This window comes from Dromiciops gliroides, chromosome 1 (genome assembly GCF_019393635.1).
Source record: "Dromiciops gliroides isolate mDroGli1 chromosome 1, mDroGli1.pri, whole genome shotgun sequence".
Classification (NCBI taxonomy): domain Eukaryota; kingdom Metazoa; phylum Chordata; class Mammalia; order Microbiotheria; family Microbiotheriidae; genus Dromiciops; species Dromiciops gliroides.
In genome coordinates, this window is record NC_057861.1 from 480627029 (window position 1) to 480646344 (window position 19316).

Here is a 19316-nt window from a genome sequence, read left to right on the forward strand (position 1 = left end):
CACTTCTTGAGGCAGCCTGTTGCACTTTTGGATAACTTATTAGTGTGTGTATATGTATATCTGTATCTATATTATCTATCTATCTATCTATCTATCATCTATATGTATCTGTATGTCTATCTATCTATCATCTATATGTATCTGTATGTCTATCTATCATCTATATGTATCTGTATGTCTATCTATCTATCATCTATATGTATCTGTATGTCTATCTATCTATCTAATGTCTATCTCACTAGTATATGTGCCTCTTTGTAACTTCTACCCGTTATTTGTTCTCTTTCCTAGGCTAAAGAGACCAAGTCTAAGCCTTCTTTCACATGACATCCCTTTAAATATTTGAATATAATCATGTTGTCATCTCCCTCCCCCCAATCTTCTGTAAGCCAAATGTTCTCAGTTCCTTCAGCAGATCCTCATCTGATTTGGACTGAAGGTTCTTCGCCATAGTCTTTTGGATGATCTCCACTTCCTAAATCTCCTTCCTAAATTGTTCTAGTGACCAGAATGAATACAACAATCTAAATGTTGTCTGACCAGAGCATAGAGGGACTTTAACCTCTTTATTCTTGGAAGCTTTACTGCGTTTAATGCAGCCCAAATTACATTAGATTTTTATGGAATGTAGAGACTTTTAAATATAAGGAATTGACCTCTAATATATTTTTTCTAATTTTAATTTTATTAGATGTGTATTTTAGATGAAAATGACTGTTCTAATTTCAGCCTCTGCAGTGCAAATATATTAGAAGGCTCCCTGCCCTTCCCGCTCTTAGTATTCCATTGTCTGCTCAAAAGAATTTCTGATATTGTTAGTCAAGTAACATTCCTATGTTGACAGGATGCCATGTCACTTATTATCCATTGTTTTTAAGGGGGAAAAAGGGGAAATTGACAACAAAGTTGTAATGTACTTGAAGAAAAATAAATTCAGGAAGGAAATTCTTATAAATCATGAATAAAAACATTTTAAAAATGCATTTCAGGTGATTACTGATACTTTATTAAAACCTTTATCAAATGAGTACTGACTCAAATGTGGCAAAGCTGTATCCTCCAACATCAGAGACCACCATCAGAAAATAGTTTTTTTAAGAAGTTAGAACAATATTGACAAGCAGTTGTAAGGGGGTGAAGTCTCACTAGAGAAAGTAGAAAAGGTAACTATAATTGAGGTTTGAAAATATAGTTAAAAATTCTTATGTCATACTTTTCTTAGAAATGGGCAAATATTGCAAATAGAGGGAAAATGTAAAATAAAGTTAACACCTTACCAAGCAACCACCACTACTAGAGATGATTTCTACTTCTTTGAGGTAGCATCTCAGAGTCCTCTGCCTATCCCCAGAAGGCTGTAACTCAGTAAGAGAACATAGAAGCTACCACGTTCAAAAAGCAGGATCAGCAAAATAAAGTCCATAAAGATGGAAGGGACCTTAGAGGATCTAGTCCAAGTTTCTAATTTTACAAGTGAGGAGATAGGCTCATAGAAAGGAAGTGACTTGCCCAAGGTATATGGCTATTAAGTGGGTGGGGGAGGGTCAGAGAATTTTTCTCAACAGGACAGTCTTCAGAAGAGACAAGTAACTAAATAAAGAAGAGAATAGCCGGGGTAGAGGAGGATTATCAGGCTTATAGAGATGGATGAGCAGTGTCATTTAAATTTTAGGGATGTGGCTGTGCAAATAGACTTCAAATACTAATCTTTTCTTTATGTCTCCTTAGCTTCGGTTACCAACTCCAATTGTCACTTGCATTACTAGCATGTAGCTTCTCTATATCTGATGCTGGTGTTCTCATTATCACTTTCTTTTGTCAAGTTTGCCACCTAAATTTAGTCAGAGAGGAACAAAAATAGAAAAAGGAAAAATGAAAGTTATTTGTAGTAATGATAGCTTGAGTAGTTGGGAGTGAGGGAGATGTACAAATTTGTTAATTCCAACAAATATTTAATGAACATCTACTGTGCATGCAAAGTATAGTTCATTTGTGGCCTCCACTTCCTTGGCTCTCAGGCATTCAACTCTTTTCAGTCTCCTTCCAACTTTATAATTTAACTGAAGCTGCTTTCTTCAATCTTACCAGTGTACTCTTTTTTTGGGGGGGGGGGGGGAAAGCAGTAAGGGTTAAGTGACTTGCCCAGGGTCACACAGCTAGTACATATCAAGTGCCTGAGGCCGGATTTGAATTCAGGTCCTCCTGAATCCAGGGCCAGGGCTTTACCCACTGTGCCACCTAGCTGCCCTCAGTGTATTCTTAATTGTAAAATCTGATGTTTGGTTGTTTTTCCCCCCCACTCAGTTCTAATAATTTTCTGTCTGCTATATTTCACACCATGGACTGCCTCCTGGATATTTTTCCTCTTTTAGTTTTCATGACACTGGACACTGGTCATGAGTGATCTTTCTTAATTTCTTTTGCTGGCTCATCATCCATATGGGTTGGGGGCTATTGTCAGTCGTCCTGACCTATGTCTTGCCACTGGACTTCAATGACTGGAGAACAGAGTAAGGCTGATGAGTTTGCACAGCTTTGCCTCACTTAAATCCAATTCACTTGTAAGTCAAGACATCACCCTCCTGATGTCATTGATCCTCTTTAAGAATGAAGGATGAACGGGGCAGCTAGGTGGCGAAGTGGATAGAGCACCGGCCCAGGAGTACCTGAGTTCAGATCCGGCTTCAGACACTTAACACTTACTAGCTGTGTGACCTTGGGCAAGTCACTTAACCCCAATTGCCTCACTAAAAAAAAAAAAAAGAATGAAGGATGAAAAAAAAATGAATGAAGGATGAACCAAAAATACAAAAACAAACAAACAAAAAGAATGAAGGATGAATAATAGCCACAAAAGCTTCCATGGATTTAATTATAATTTCTTTAGAGAAAACATGCACATTAGCTACACACATTCATATGTGTATGTCATAGCACAGTGCCTGGCATATAGTAAGTGTTTGTTCACTGATATAATGGATGATAGGGTCAAGATCCAAAAAAAAAAAATCTACACAAGTTAGCAAATGGGGGCAAATGTAATAAGAGTAAATTTAATAGGACTAGAACTAAATAAATCCTTATATTTTAGTTAAAATTAATTTTACAAGTATAATAAAATAGAATATTTGTAAAGTGCTTTTCAAATCTTAAAGTGCTCTATAAATGCTAGCTAGTATTATTAAGTATAAGATAGGGAAGCATAGCTAGACATAATTGTTTTTAAAAGTCTGATGCTAAATACGAGTGGAGCTTTCAGTGGAGCTAAATGGAGGCAACAGTGGCAGCCTAAAAAGTTAATGTTAGGCAGAACTGAGAGGACTAATGCCCAAGATTAAGGAGGTTACAGCACTGCTGTGCCCTGCCCTGGTTCATCTGTAATACTGTGTTCAGTAGCTGAATCACATCTTAGAAAGGACATTAATAAGCTGGTCAGTGTTCAGAGGAGGGTAATCAAAATGGTGAAGCACCTCTAGTTCATATCAGCTGAAGATCAGTTGAAGGGACTGGCAGCATATCGCCCATCAAAGAGAATACTTGAGAAGAAGACACTACAGCCATCAGGTATGTGAAGGTCTGTCACATGGAAGAGAGATTACCTTTTTTCTGCTTGACCCCAGAGAGCAGAGCTAGGGTCACTGGGTAGGAGTTACTGAGAAACAGACTTAGTTTAATGTAATTAAAAGATTTGTAACTATTAGAACTGTCCTAAAGTGGAATGGCCTACCTGGAAATTTAGTGGGTTCCCTGTAGGCAAAGCCTAAGTGATCCACTTCTCAGGGCTGTCAAGGTGATTTTTGTTCATGTTGAATTAGATGACCTCCAAGGTCACTTCCAACTCTAAGAGTCTGTGCCTGTTTCTTCTTTCCATTAGTCAGTACTCATGCTCTCACTTGGCAGTGTCATGTTGGAGCGAGAGCACAGAATTTTGTAGAGTGATAGAATTTTCAGTATAAAGTGGACTTTACCTGGGTCTCATGGGTGCACTGGATCTAGTTGTCATTGGCATTTTACAGGTTATCAAACTGAGGCACAAAGAAGTAAAGTGATTTGCTTAGGCTGTCACAGCTATTTTAGTGACAGCTTTTTTGAACCTCTATTTCTTTCGTTTGGGTTTGGTTTGGTTTTTTTTTTTTTTTTGGTTTGTTGTTTTGTTTTGTTTTGTTTTGTTTTTTGTGAGGAAATGAGGGTTAAGTGACCTGCCCAGGGTCACACAGCTAGTAAGTGTCAAGTGCCTGAGACAGGATTTGAACTCAGGTCCTCCTGAATCTAGGGCCGGTGCTTTATCCACTGGGCCACCTAGCTGCCCCCAAACCTCTATTTCTTAATCTAGTGCAATTTGCACTGACCTGCCCATAATTTGTAAAGAACAAAAGTATAATTACAGAGACCTCTTAAAAAACTAGAAGTCTGTACTTTAAAAGGGGGAAGTGAGGGTTATTTCTGACATACATTAATGCAGTTAAGCTTCCATGCAGGTCAGAACTTTCCATGATGTCTGGAATAATTTGTGAGCATTTAGAAGCAATGAATCAAGAGCTCATCAAAAGTAGATCATGCCATCAAATATCTTTGATAAAGGTCTGATAAGTGAGGTATAAACTGAATTAACACATATATTACCAAGAGCTGTTCCCTGATAAGGGTTCAAAAAATATAAACAAATAGTTCTTAACAGAAAAAAATTTAAGCTGTTAACATATGACTCTGAATCACTCCAAATAATCAATAAATATGTATTTATTAAACATCTACTAATGCCAGACACTGTGCTAGCCTCTGGAGATACAGATAAAAAAATTAAACAGTCCTTACTTTTAACGAGTTTATGTTCTAAGAGAAATGTAAACCAATAACTCTGCAGTTTTACTTCCTATCCAGCAAAATAGCAAAGATAACAAAAGGCAAAATAGTATGGGAGGGGAACAGAAAGACAAGCATACCGTGTCACTGTTGGTGGAACTTTGAAATGTTCCAGCCATTCTGGAAAGCAGTTTGGATTTATGCTTTTTTAAAAAGTGACTAAAATGCTCATACCCATTGACTCAAATTCTGCTGCAAGGCATATGTACCAAGGAAGTCAAAGTCAGAAAGGTCTGGCATAGACCAATATTTTCATAGTAGCTTATTTTGTGATAGCATAGAGCTGGAAACAAAGGAGGTACACATTGATTGGGGAAAGACTAAAGTAGGAACAAAAGGAAAGTTCTACATTTGAGATAGAAATAAATAAACTTGACTACTCTGAGATAGGGTAAGAATAGATAGAGAGCAGTTAATCTTGTTTTTGTTTTAGTGAGGCAATTGGGGTTAAGTGACTTGCCCAGGGTTAAGTGTCTGAGGCCAGATTTGAACTCAGGTACTCCTGACTCCAGGGCTGGTGCTCTATCCACTGCCCCATCTAGCTGCCCCAGAGAGCAGTTAATCTTAAAAAGAAGTCTGGATATTTTGGTGGACTGCTGGTTCTATGTGAGTTAATAGTGTGATATAAAATAAAAAAAAACCTAATGCTCCCCTTGGCTACATTTAGAAGCAATATTACTATGCTATAAGAAACAAAAAATATGATAAATTCAGAGGAACTCAGGAGAATTTATAGATAGATAGATATACATGCACAAATGTTTATATATATGTAATAGAATTTATATGAACCAATGCAGAATGAAGTAACTGCAAGAAAACTATATATAACAATGCAGAAACAATGCATATGGGAACAAAAAAAAAGTATAAGGTTGTATAAATGCAATTTCCAAGCTTGATCCTAGAAAAGAGATTAAAAACATACAACTTATACCTTTACTGGAGAGATGGGAGACTCTGGGTCTAGGATATTAGATACAGTTGGCATATTGGTTGACTGTTGATTATTTTTTTCTTTTTAAAATCTTTGATACAAGGGAAGGCTCACAGGGAGAGGAAAGGAAAGGACTATATTTATAAATGGATATAATATAAAAACAAAAGGCAGAAATTAAAAACAAGAGTAGGGCATGTCAGAATAGCTAATAATAAGTAATAGTGTTATCAGACTGATAAATTAGGAATATAACATGAATAAAGTATATCTGGATTTTAGCAAATCATGACAATTTCTCATGATATCTTTGTGGATAAGCAGGAGAGATAAGGTGTTGATGAGAGTAAAATACATAGATTTTGAGAGAAAAGACTAAATTTGGACTCTTTTCAGAGCCCTAAAGGCAGAGAGTGAGTCTGGTTTCAGGCCCTACAGCTTTGTTGCCCAAACCTCCCAGTAGGGGGCCACCCAGCACATGAGGCTCTGAGGAGCCCAGGCTCCTGGGCTTTAGGCCCAAGCAAGGCCTGGAACAAAGCCTGTGTTTTGTGGGAGCCAAGCTAAGTTGGGAGTTCACCTTGAGGCACCCAAGGTAATCCCCACGTGACCCCAATGTTCAAACCCCGACTTAAGTTTTGTTTCTTGACAAGTTATGTATGGTTATGTGTGTTAACACATCACTGTTCTAGCGAGGAATGGGGACATTCTTGCCCGGAATAAGGTTAAGGCCTAGTGTCACAATCTGATTGGTTGACCGGTGCAATCTAATTGGTTGTTAATGGGGCAGTCTGATTGGCCGACTGATACAATCTGATTGGTCCATACAGTTACCATATATGGGAGGTTGGTACTATATGCTGTGATTGGTTGTTTTTGTAATGCTGTATGTAAATGGAAACTGTAATGTGATTGGTCCAGAGGGACCCTTGAGGAGTATAAATAGAGGTGAGGGACCTCACTTCAGTGCACTCTCTGGCACATTCAAAAGAGTGCCCATCTTCAAAGATGAATAAAGATGCCTTCAACCACACTCTGCTGCCTGCTTGGATTCTTTGAGCTGCAAGCTGCTAGCAATACTTGAGCTGCTAACACTTGAGCTTTGCAACACTATTCTAGCTGTTAGATGTGTTTCTAACAATTTGAAGGTGATTGAATGTCTGGAACCAAAGAGTAATCATGGGCCAATAGCATCTTGGGAAAAGGTCCCTAGTGATTGCCTGAACAATCTGTCCTTGGCCCCATATCATTCCTTATTTTAATCAGTGACTTGGATGTCAGCATATGTAGCATGCTTGTTAAATCTGCAGATGACTTGAATTTGACAGGAAGAACTAACATGTTAGATGACAGAATTGAGACTTAAAAGAATCTGGGAGGGACAAATATAATGGGTCAAATATAAGATAAAATTCGTGGGACAAAGATAAAGTTCTACATTTGAGTTCAGAATTTTAAAAAATGTCTACTATGAGATAGGGCAAAGATAGATAAAGAGATTGGTAATCTGAGAAAGATCTCTCTTTTGGTAGACTGCTAGCTCTATGTAAGTTAATAGTGTTATATGGCATCCAAAAAAACTAATGCTCTCCTTGGCTACATTTAGAGGCCTAGTTTCCAGGACAAGAGAAGTGATCATTATGTTGTTTGAGTTGTTGAGTTGTACTCTGCCTTAGTCAGATCACATCTGGAGTACTGTTTTCAGTTCTGGCACCACATTAGGAAATCCACAGGCAGGCTGTCAAAAAGTTTGTCCAAGAGAGGACTGTTCTTTCCCTGACTTCCTTTAAGTCCCAACTAAAATTCCATCTTCTAATGCCTTTCCCTCTCAATTATTTCCTGTTTATCTGGTATACAGCTTACTTGTACATATTTGTTTTCTCCATTAGATTATGGGTTCCTTGAGGGCAGGAACTTTCTTTTGTCTCTTTTTTGCATCTCCAGTGCTTAGCACAGTGCCTGGCATATAGTAGACACTTAATATTTACTGACTGATTGGAGATAATAGGAGGACTGGAAACCATACCATGTGAGGATTGATTGAAGGAACCAGGAATATTTAGCCTGGAGAAGAAAATACTTAGGAGACACATACATATTAAAGCTTCCCGAAAGTGGAATGTGCTACCTCAGAATATTATGGTATCACCTGTCTTGAGAGTCTTTAAACAAAAGCTGAAAAACCACTTGTTAATGGTGTTGTAGAATTCAAGTTGTATTAGATGCTCTCTAATTCTAAGGCTCTGGTATAGAAATGTAAAAACAGAAATAAGCATTACTGAAAAAGAAAGGGAATTTTATAGGACATATTTGTGTATGAATCATAGAAAATCATTCTCAAAAGTAATTTTTTTCTGTTTTTATCTTTTTTTAACAGTTAATCAAGATAGGTTCTGATGTTGAATCAATACTCAGAACATCTTTTATACAAGGGATTCATACAGATCACAGCATACAAAGTTACAAGGGAAAGTTGAATTTCTTCTATTCTCTCCATATATCAGACAGATTATACAACTATGCAAAGGACCTGTGATTTTATCATGATAGAGAGAAACCACATGGCATGATTAAGAGCTGGCCTGAATTCAAGTACTATCCCTAACAATCAAATCATTTAATCTCGCAATGTCTCAGCTAATTTTCTAAGACTATAAATTGTAGAGCATTGCTGATCTGCACTGAAACAGGAAATCTATTCACTGGGAGTTCTCTACACCAGTGGTGTCAAACTTAAATAGAAAGGATATTTGCTGGCTGCATATTGGCTTAGAAAAACACAGATTAACATCATCTATCATCTAACATAATTTACTTACATTTATGTTGTATTATATTTTTGTTTAAAATTTTCCCAATTACATTTAATCTAATGCAGTTAGATTAAATTAGATAGAACAGAGTTGACGTTATGGATTTGGAAGATATCTAGAGGTAACTCCCAAGGTAAGAGTTTTGCTGCTGTGTACTGGCTATGAGTTAAAACTTTTATCCTGCACCTATGAAATCACGGCTTTGGACCAGAAAAATAAAGGGAGTTTCTGATAATAGCAATACATCCATGAATTAATAGATCTGTGCCTCAGGCACAAAGAACCTTCCATACTGTGGCCAACTTGCCCCTGAATCCCCCACTCCATCCCCCATGCCTGGATATGCTTTGTTCCCTGGGTTTTCATGTCCTTACTCTTTCTGGTTCTTATCTGTTGGACCATTTCTTCTCACTTTACTTTGCAGGATCATTATCAATTTCCTGCCTTCTTTGTGTACATGTGTAACAGATCTTTTATACTAGGCCATCTTTTCTTTTTTCTCTGTTCTCTATTTTGATGATCTCATCAGCTCCCATGGCATCAACTGTCATATCTCTGCAGATGACTTCTAGATCCATATAGGCAACACTCATCTATCTCCTGAGCTTTAGTCTCACATCTCTAGTTGCCTGATAGACATCTCTACCTATAGCTCCCTTAGGCATCTCAAACTCAACATGTCCAAAATAGAGTCCATTATCTTTTCCCACAAACCTACCTACTCCCTCCTAACTTTCCTATTTTTATCAAAAACTCCATCATTCTTCCAGTCACCCAAGCAACATTCTCACCCCCTGAAAATCATAGGAATAAGTGGATCTTTCCTTAGTATAATAAATAGTATTTATCTAAATCCAAGTACAAACATAAAGGATAAAGCAAGGGTATGCATTATGGACATTAAAGTTTAAGGTAGTGCTAGCTATAGATATAAGACAAGAAAAAGAAACTGAGAGAATAAGCAAACAAAATTATTTCTTTTTCCAAATAATATGATAATGGACTTAGAGAACCTTAGAAAGTTACATTAAAATTAATTGACATAATAACTTAAGAAAAGTTGCTGGACAGAAGATAAAGCAACATAAACCACCAGGATTCATATATATATATATATATTTTTTTTTAAACTGGGGCTTTCTTTTTCTTTCTCTATTGGAAGAAGAGAAATCAAAATTTTGCTGATTGCAAGTACATAGATACGTATGTATGTGTATATGTATAAACACATATGCATGCATATGCATATTTTACAGGTGAGAAAGTGAGGTCAAGAGAAATTAAAGGACTTGCCCAGGACTATATAGCTTTTAAGTGTTTCGTTGTTAAAGTGGAGTACTGGTAAATGGAAGCCACAGATGATAGGTTATAAATTAGAACATATTTTTTTCTTTCAGTGGAGTCTCTTTAGATATGGTAAGAGCCTAGATGAAGTATTAACAATAGCTAAGCACTATTAGTTTTACTTTCACAATTAGGTCTCTTCAAAGCAGGGAATAATATTAGCTAAACAACCCCATGCCCTTGAAATGAGATTTCTTTGAAAGGAAAATAAAAAGATATACAAGGGAAAATAGATTAGGACAGATTTTAAGAATTAAAGAAAAATAAGTTACATTAAAATCCATTATCATATCATTTGGGGTGAAAAAGGTATATTATAAGTCTTTTGGATCATAGAGAGCTTTATTATATAGATGATGTATGTATAATACATTAATTGACCTGTGGTATGTCTGAGTCTACTAAATAGCAAGATCCGTTAAAGTGGATTTTTTACAGATTCTGTGATGAGGCTAGTATTCAAAAAACAATTGAAATATTGATAGATTTCATAGTGAAGAAAATTCTTTTTATTTACTCCTTAGAATTTGAAAGATAGAGCCAAAGTATAATAAGTGAGTAAAAATAAGGCCAGGCTCAAAAGGGAGTCCAAATTCTAAAAATGTATATGCCTAGGAAGGTAAATTTCTTTAACTTTTAATTAAATTTAAAAGTCATGTTTTTTATGTAGCTGGTTGGAATAAATCTGTTGTGTTAAAGTGGTCTTATTTTAGTCATCTGACTAAATTATTTGTATTTGTTTTCATAAATGGAAATATTTTGCTGAATGCTATGCAGTGCTTAATTTATAATGTTTAAGAAATAAATGAATGCAAAAAAAAACCCAAAACAAAACAAAAAAGGGGCAGCTAGATGGCTCAGTGGTTAAAGTACCGGCCCTGAATTCAGAAGTACCCGAGTTCAAATCCAGCCTCAGACATTTGACATTTACTAGCTGTGTGACCCTGGGCAAGTCACTTAACCCCCATTGCCTGCAAAAACAAAAACAAAAACAAAAAAACAAGAAATAAATGAATGACCAAACAGTTTCAATTGAGTAATGGGAAAATACATCTCATTCTCTTCTTTGCAGAAGTTAGGGACCATGGGTATGTTGCATAAAGCTTGGCTAATGTTTTGCTGAACCACTTTTATTTGTTGCTATTTCTATTTTACAAGGCCTGATTCTGTGAATAGGTGGAAGGGGGGGATGGCTATATTTGGAAATATAGACAATGTAAAAATAAAAGATATAAGTGAAATATTTTAAAAGGAATGTGACAGGTTGACGATACAATTTATTGTGGGCTTTTTTGTTGTTTTGTCGTTGTTGTTTTTGTTGGTTTTTTTTTGGTGAGGCAAGTGGGATTAAGTGACTTGCCTAGGGTCACTCAGCTAGTAAGTGTCAAGGGTCTGAGGCAGGATTTGAACTCAGGTCCTCCTGAATCCAGGGCTGGTGCTCTATCCATTGTACCACCTAGCTGCCCCCTGTACAATTTATTGTTATTGCTAATGTGAGGGCCAAAATTGGATATACGGAGCATTAATCTCCCCTTTAAACTTTCCCTTTTATATATATATATACCTCCCGGGCCAATAAGAAAAGGAGCCTCTGAGCTTTAGTTCATAAAGGATCAGGTTTTATTGCTTGGGAATTAATTAGACTACAAAGGTGAAACCAATTAGGGAAACAAGGAAGTAGAAGTACAGATGGATCGTCTTAGCTCTAAGCTTAGCCTATAGAATTTAGGCTTAAACTCACCAATCCCGAACTGCCACCAGACTGAGAACCAGCACTCCCAACACAGTGCATGAAACACGCCACCACAAGCTGAGCACTGCCAGAGACTGCTCTTCAGGCTGAAAAGGTGCAACCTTTTGAATGCCCCGCCCACTGCAAGTTGACTCCCTTCCCGTGGAGTTTTCTTCCCACAAAAGGGGAGGTCCTTCAAAAGCTGCTTAGTAGCATTCGCAGTCTCAGGGTGGGCCAGGTATAGCCCCTCCCAAATGATTCAGCTAAAATTTTCGATATTAATCTTTACCACAAATAATTTTTAACCACACTAAGTCATTTAAATCCACTGTCTTTACTCTTTATACATACCTGAAAAAAAAAATCACACTTTGTGGAAACTCGAAAAAGTTGAAACTTGGTATCCTAATGCCTCTAATATAAACATGACAATGTGCTTACAATTGTGTTTGGTTTTAATTATCTTAAATAATTTTCTCTACTTTTATTTTTATTAGAGTTAATACCAAGGAAAGACCTCCTTACAGAAAACATACCTTATTGTGATACAACCACCCAGAAGACATGACTCTTCTAGGACAAATGCAAGTGTTTGCATATTAATTTTTAAATCATTTTAAGTAAAGTCACTGTAAAAATGTTGAGACCCTTCTTTATATCTACAAAGAGAAAGCAACAGACTTAGAATGAACAATCTTGAGTACATTTTACATTAGAAAGATATAGGTGGGAATCTAAATTGTGGTTGAGTACTTCTGAAGTATATTTGATCAGAACTTTCATTTTCATAGGAAATCAGGTCACGTTTTTGCTAAAGATAATTGTGATGTACTGGAAAATGGGACAGGCCACCACCATACAAGAGTCTGCTGGATACTGTCAGCCAGGTTACTATAATAGCACTGGGGGATGCTAAACAAATACATAGAAGAACTCGAGTTTCCATGTAAGGCTTTGGGGGACAAACTGATCATGTGGAGGTGAGTGAAAGACCCCTGTGTGAGTCACAGTTGTGGTGGTAAATCAAAGGTATCATATTATAGGAATGGGTATTATGGGTTCTTGCAAGTCAATATTTGTGGGGATTCTTTTGGTAGGCCTTGACAATAGCAGAACTTTTTGTGGCAGCAAATAACTAAAAAAATGGGTGAATGGAGAATGGCTAAATAAATGGTGGTACATAAATATGTCAAAATATAACTGTGCTATAACCCATGTATATACACAGTGTAAGTGGACACAGTCTTTATTATTTCTAGCTATAGGAAATATAAATGGCTACGAAATTCCCTTCTTAGCAAGAGGAAGAAATCCTAGTCTCTGGCCAAGCTAGTTGTAAGAAGATATCTAAATGGGAATATTGTTTTTACATTTATTAATAATGTTATATGTAATGCTTATATACTCTGAGGTTCCTTATCCCAAGTCCCACATTCACAGATGAGTCTCAGGTCAAGGGTTTATCTCCCCTTCAGGGTTTTAGTTACCCCTGAAGAGCAAGGGACATTTTCTAATAATATATTGCCTTGAAACTCTACCCCCCGCCTTTCCCCTAAGATTCAGTTGAAAATAATTTTAGTCAGCCAATTTTGAATAACTTGTATAAAGTACTATTTGCTGAAGTTGTAAATAAGAACAGTTGGTACAATTGTCCATGCAAAAGGCTGTGACACATTTACCCACAAGTACAGAGTCCAGGGGAAATAAACTCAAATTGAGAGCACATGTGGCAAAGGATTCTAGTTGTTAGAAGTCCTTTCCCCTCATTTGTGGTATACTTAAGAAATTCCCCTTAGTCATGATATAGATTTTTCTGCCATAGTCTAAAGTTTATGATTGATTCATTGATTGAGATCTATTCTCAGTGGTATAGCATAGTTTTTACTCTTGCATATAAATATTCCATGTGGATCCAGAAAATTGCCTCTGAACATAAGTAAGCCTGGAGGGAGCAATAGCCAAAGAAGAGAGTCTGTCCAAGGCCACACCTAAATATTGATTTATATCCAGGCTATGCAAGTCCAGAAAGGGCACAAAAAGACATAATCTTTAAAGAATTGTCCCCACCCACTCTCAGAGAAGGGAAGTACTCATTAGCCAGCTGTCCCCTACATCAACACCTGAGAGCAATACCTGTCTCCAACAGTAACACCTCACCCTCTCACCTCCACTCCCCTGGAGCATCCAGCCCACCCCTTCAAAGTGCCTCCCAATTTTCTCATCTTTTTACACTTTAAACTTTCCCCAATGTACTCTTCTATCTAATGACATAGGCCTCTTTGCTTTTCCTTAAATAAGACACTCCATCTCCCAACTTTCAGGCATTTTTGATGGCTGTCCCCCAAACACAGAATACATTCCCTCCTCATTTCTACCTCCTAGCTTTCCTTACTCCCTTCAAGTACCAGCTAAAATCTTCCCTTCTACAGGAAGCATTTCCTGATCCTTTTTTAAAAATTAATTTATGTTTGTTGATACTTTGTTTCTTACATCACCATATCCCAAGTATCCCTCCTTTTCCTCCTTCCAGAGAGTCATCCCATCTGACAAATAGTATTTTTTTAGAGAGGAGAAAAAAATCAGCACAACTGATCAGTACAATGAAAAAGTCTGAAAACATGTGCAATGTGTTAACACTTGTGGGGGCAGCTAGGTGGCACAGTGGATAAAGCACCAGCCCTGGATTTAGGAGGACCTGAGTTCAAATCCGGCCTCAGACACTTGGCACTTACTGTGTGACCCTGGGCAAGTCACTTAAGCCTCATTGTTGGGGCAGGGTGGGGGGGGGAGAACACATCTCCTACCCATAGCTGTGAGAGGTATATGATCTACTTCTCTTCTAATTTTTCTACAGTATGATCTTTAATATTAAAGACATAGCAATTTAGAATTTATTGTGGAATATAGTTGAAGATGTTGGTCTAAGCCTCATTTCTGCTAGACTTCTTTCCAGTTTTCCCAACAGTTTTATTTAATCAAATAAGGAGTTATTTTCATAGGTAATTTATATTTTCCACTTTATCAAATTCTGGGTTATTGAGTTCTGTTGTTTCTGAATCTCCCTTTCTATTCTATTTAATATATTTTATTTTTTTTTTGGGGGGGGGACAGAGCAATGAGGGTTAAGTGACTTGCCCAGGGTCACACAGCTATTAAGTGTCAAAGAGGGAATAACATACAAACTCAATTGGGTGGAGTAATCTATCCAACCCTGAAAGAAAGTAGGAGGGGAAGGGGATAAGGAGGGAGGGCGGAAAGAAGGGAGGGCACAGTGAGGAAGGGGCCAGTCAGAAGCAAAACACTTTTGAGGAGGGGTAGAGTAAAAGAAGATAGGAAATAGTAAATATCATGAGGAGGGAATAGGATGGAGGGAAACAGTTAATAGTAACTGTGAAAAAAATTTTGAAGCAGAGGCAAGAGTAATGTAAGGTAGTGATGATGACGGTGGTGATGATTGATTAACTGATGATTGGAGGAAGAGGAGGATTGATTGACGATGATGACAAAATGTATGGTACTTACTTTGCTGGGCTATTGTCAAGAAAATGTCAGGTATATGGTACTATATAAATGTTATTTATTACTGTTGCTACAATAATCAACTTCATGGGTCTGTTGTAAGGAAATCTCTCTTTACAGTACTATATAAATGTAGTTTACTATAAAAAAATGATGAGCAGGATCCTATCAGAAAGACCTGGAAGGACCTGCATGAGCTGATGCAAAGTTAAATGTACTGTATACAACATAGCAATATTGTGAGATGATCTACTATGAATGACTCCGTTATTTTCAGCAATGTAATGATCCAAGACAATTCTGAAGGTCTTATGAAAAATGCAATCCATTTACAGAGAGAAAACTGATGATATCTGAATACAGATTGAAGCACAATTTTTTTTGTTAGTTCTTTTATCTGAAGTTTTGTTTTTGTCTGTTTTCTTTCACAACCTGGCTAATGTGGAAATGTTTTGCATGACTGCTCACGTATAGCTTAAAATGAATTGTTTGAGTTCTTGGTGGGGGGAAGGAGGAAGAGAATTTGGAACACATTTTAAAAAATTGATGTCAAAATTTGTATTTTACATGTAATTTGGGAAAATAAAATTCTAAACCTAAAAAATTGGTTTTGCACGTAATTAGGGGAAGATATTATTTTAAAAATAAACAAATAAAAGAAAAATAGTCCCCTATGAATTTTCAAATGAAGTCTATCAAATATTTTTTTCCTATCTTAATGCAACTTCCCCAATCTTATGTAAATATTCTTTTCAACATTAATTTCTGTAAGATTTTTTTTTGGGTGAGGCAATTGGGGTTAAGTGACTTGCCTAAGGTCACACAGCTAGTAAGTGTCAAGTGTCTGAGGTCAGATTTGAACTCAGGTCCTCCTGACTCCAGGGCCAGTGTTCTATCTACTGTGCCACCTAGCTGGCCCCTGTAAGATTTTGAGTACCAAATTTTTCTCCCTCCTTTGGACAATTTTCCTTAATAATTTCTTGAAATGTGATGTTTATAATCCTTTTTTTTTTTAAACCATGACTTTTCAGGTAGTCCAGTAATTCATAGATTATCTATCCTTGTTCTATTTTATGAGTCGGTCGTTTTTTATCTATGAGACATTTTATATTGTTTTCTATTTTTTTCATGCTTTTGACTTTTATTATTTCTTGAAGTCTCACTAAATCATTAGCTTTCACTTGCCTAATTCTAATTTTATGGTGAATTATTTTCTTCAGTTAGCTTTTATACCTCTTTTTCCATTTAGCTTATGCTTTTTAAGGTATCCTGTCTTTTTTACTAGGTGGTGCAGTGGAGAGAACACTGGGCTTGGAATCAGGAAGACTCATCTTCATGAGTTCATATTTGGCCTCAGACACTTACTAGCTATGTGGCAGACTCTGTTTACCTTAGTTTCCTCATCTGTAAAATGAACTTGAGAAGGAAATGGAAAATCATTCCAGTATCTTTCCTAAGAAAACCCCAAATGGGGATCACAAAGAGTTGGACACCACTGAAAATGAGTAAAAACAATAGTTCTGCTTCTGAAGTACTTCTTTTCTTCATTGAATTTTGATGCCTCTTTTTACCATTAGGCCAATTTTGATTTTTTAAGGTATTATTTTCTTCAGTATTATTTTGTGCCTTTTACCAAGTCATTAATATTTTTTTCATAATTTTCTTGTATCACTCTCATTTCTTTTCCTTATATTTCCTCTACCTCATATTACTTTCTTTAACTCTTCCAGGATTCATGTTGGGCCTGGGTTTAACATTTTTCTTTGATGCTTTACTTATAGATGTTTACACATTGTCCTCTTCCAAGTTTATAGCTTGGTCTTCCCATCTATCATATAGTCAAGTTCTTTTTTGTACCTTGCTAATTTTTCCAGCCTATTTCTTAACTGTGAACTTTATGTTAAAATGTGGCTCTGCTCACCTGGGCATGGGAAGGCACTGTTATAAGCTTCAGGGTTTTTCATGCTCCTATTTTCAGAACTAGTTCTGGGGGTCTACAAGTTTTCATTGCTTGGAAAGTGGTGTGATCTTTGGAGAGGTGTAGTCATTGTTTTCTTGGTTTGTACTCTGGTGCTTAGCCAGGAAGGGCTCATATGCTTCTGCAGCCACAAGTGCTAGTGCTTTTCTTGCCTCTGGAACTGTGACCAGGTCCCTTGCTCAGTTGTGACTGACCACAAATGCTCTTTTCCACCCTGGAACTGTGGCCCAGAACTGCTCATGGGAAATCAGCACCAGTTGCACCCAGTGCCAGCAAAGACCGCCTATAATCTCTTTCTGACTGGTTGTCTGACCCCCTTACTGGTTCTGAGCTGAGAGATCCTAAACCTTCTGCTGCTGCCACCACTGCTGTCATGGCAGCCTCCAAGGCCCAGTACTGTTGTTGCTGCTGTGTACACCCAGGCCAGCTCCCACCTCAGTATTACAGACCTCTCCTGTTGACCTCCTAAGTTGTGTTAGGCTAGAAAAATGTCTCACCCTGACCCTATTTTGGCTCTGCCACTCCAGAATTTGATTTGAAAAGTTATTTTAAAGTTGTTTGAAGTGGAATGTTGAAAGAGTTCAGCTGAATTGCTGTCTGTACTCCACTGTCCTTTTCTTAACTTATATCAGGATGTATATCAATTAAAAAAAGAAAGGTGAAATGATGAATGAATACTTTTGGAAAATCCTTATTTATACCCAAGAAGGACTGAAAAATATTTTATTATAATTTATTATTATTCTAACACAAAAAATAATTATACTCTGCTTTAAACTATAAGCAGTGAATTTTGCTGGGTGAGACTGTAATTTCACATTGTAATTTGATTTGCTCTGAGAGTTTTGAGTTTAGATATAATTATTTGATCATTAAACCATTACTATTCAAGGGAAATGCAAAGAGCCACTCAGAGATTTTGTCCTGGAAAAAGCTGTTGGTGGATGTAAATGAATGGGAAAACTGAAATGGCAGCCTACAAAGATAATGGAAGGATCCCCTTAGCTCAGTTTCCCACTGTACTATTTCTTTTCTGAACAGAAAAGTTTCCCACCTGGAAAGGTCCCTGCCTCAAGCCTGTGGAACTCTGTTGCATGATTGGCTATTACTTCAAAAGGTATGTATGACTCTTACCTGAAATCAAACAGATTTCAGTCTGAACATTCTTAATTTGATATTTTTACAACCATGTCCCTTAGCCTCCTTTCGTAGTACATTTCTCTGACCATGGCAGGAGTACTTCCAAGATTTTATAAATGAATCATTGGTATAATCAGTTAGCTACTATATTGAAATGAAAGTATATAGGACCCTATTGTCTTTATTTTTATTGTTCTGTATTTCAGACCATTACTTGTTTCAACTTCGTAATCTAGGTGACTAGAAAAAAAAATCAGTTTTTAGAATTGCTATCTTGGGGGCAGCTAGGTGGCACAGTGGATAAAGCACCAGCCCTGGATTCAGGCAGACCTGAGTTCAAATCTGGCCTCAGATACTTTGACACTTACTAGCTGTGTGACCCTGGGCAAGTCACTTAACCCTCATTGCCCTCAAAAAAAATAAAAAAAATAAATGGGCATCTACTTAGGGGGCATCTAGGTGGCACAGTGGATAAAGCACTGGCCTTGAATTCAGGAGGACCTGAGTTCAAATCTGGCCTCAGACACTTAACATTTACTAGTTGTGTGACTCTGGGCAAGTCACTTAACCCCAATTGCCTCACCAAAAAGAAAGAAAGAAAGAAGGAAAGAAAGAATTGCTATCTCCTTGTGTTGCTCATTGCTACTGGTTTAATTAGTTAGATGTTCATGTATAAAATTATATCCATCTATACAGTATTACACCTTTCCCCCAATGAGGGGAGATGATTAAGATGTAAAAGCTTTAATTTTAATGGATTAATAAAATTCAGTTTGAGAAAAGCATTAAAATTAGAGTGTTTATATATGTGATTTGCCTTAGCATTGATATTAATTCATTGTCTGTGGTACCTTTCAGCAAAATGTTTTTCCCTGTTTATCTCAGTAATTAACTCTATATTTAACATTATCTTGTCTGACATCAATTTCTATCCTCTTCCTCTTTTATTTCAGCTGAAGCATAAGAAATTTTGCTCCAATCCCTTATTTTAAC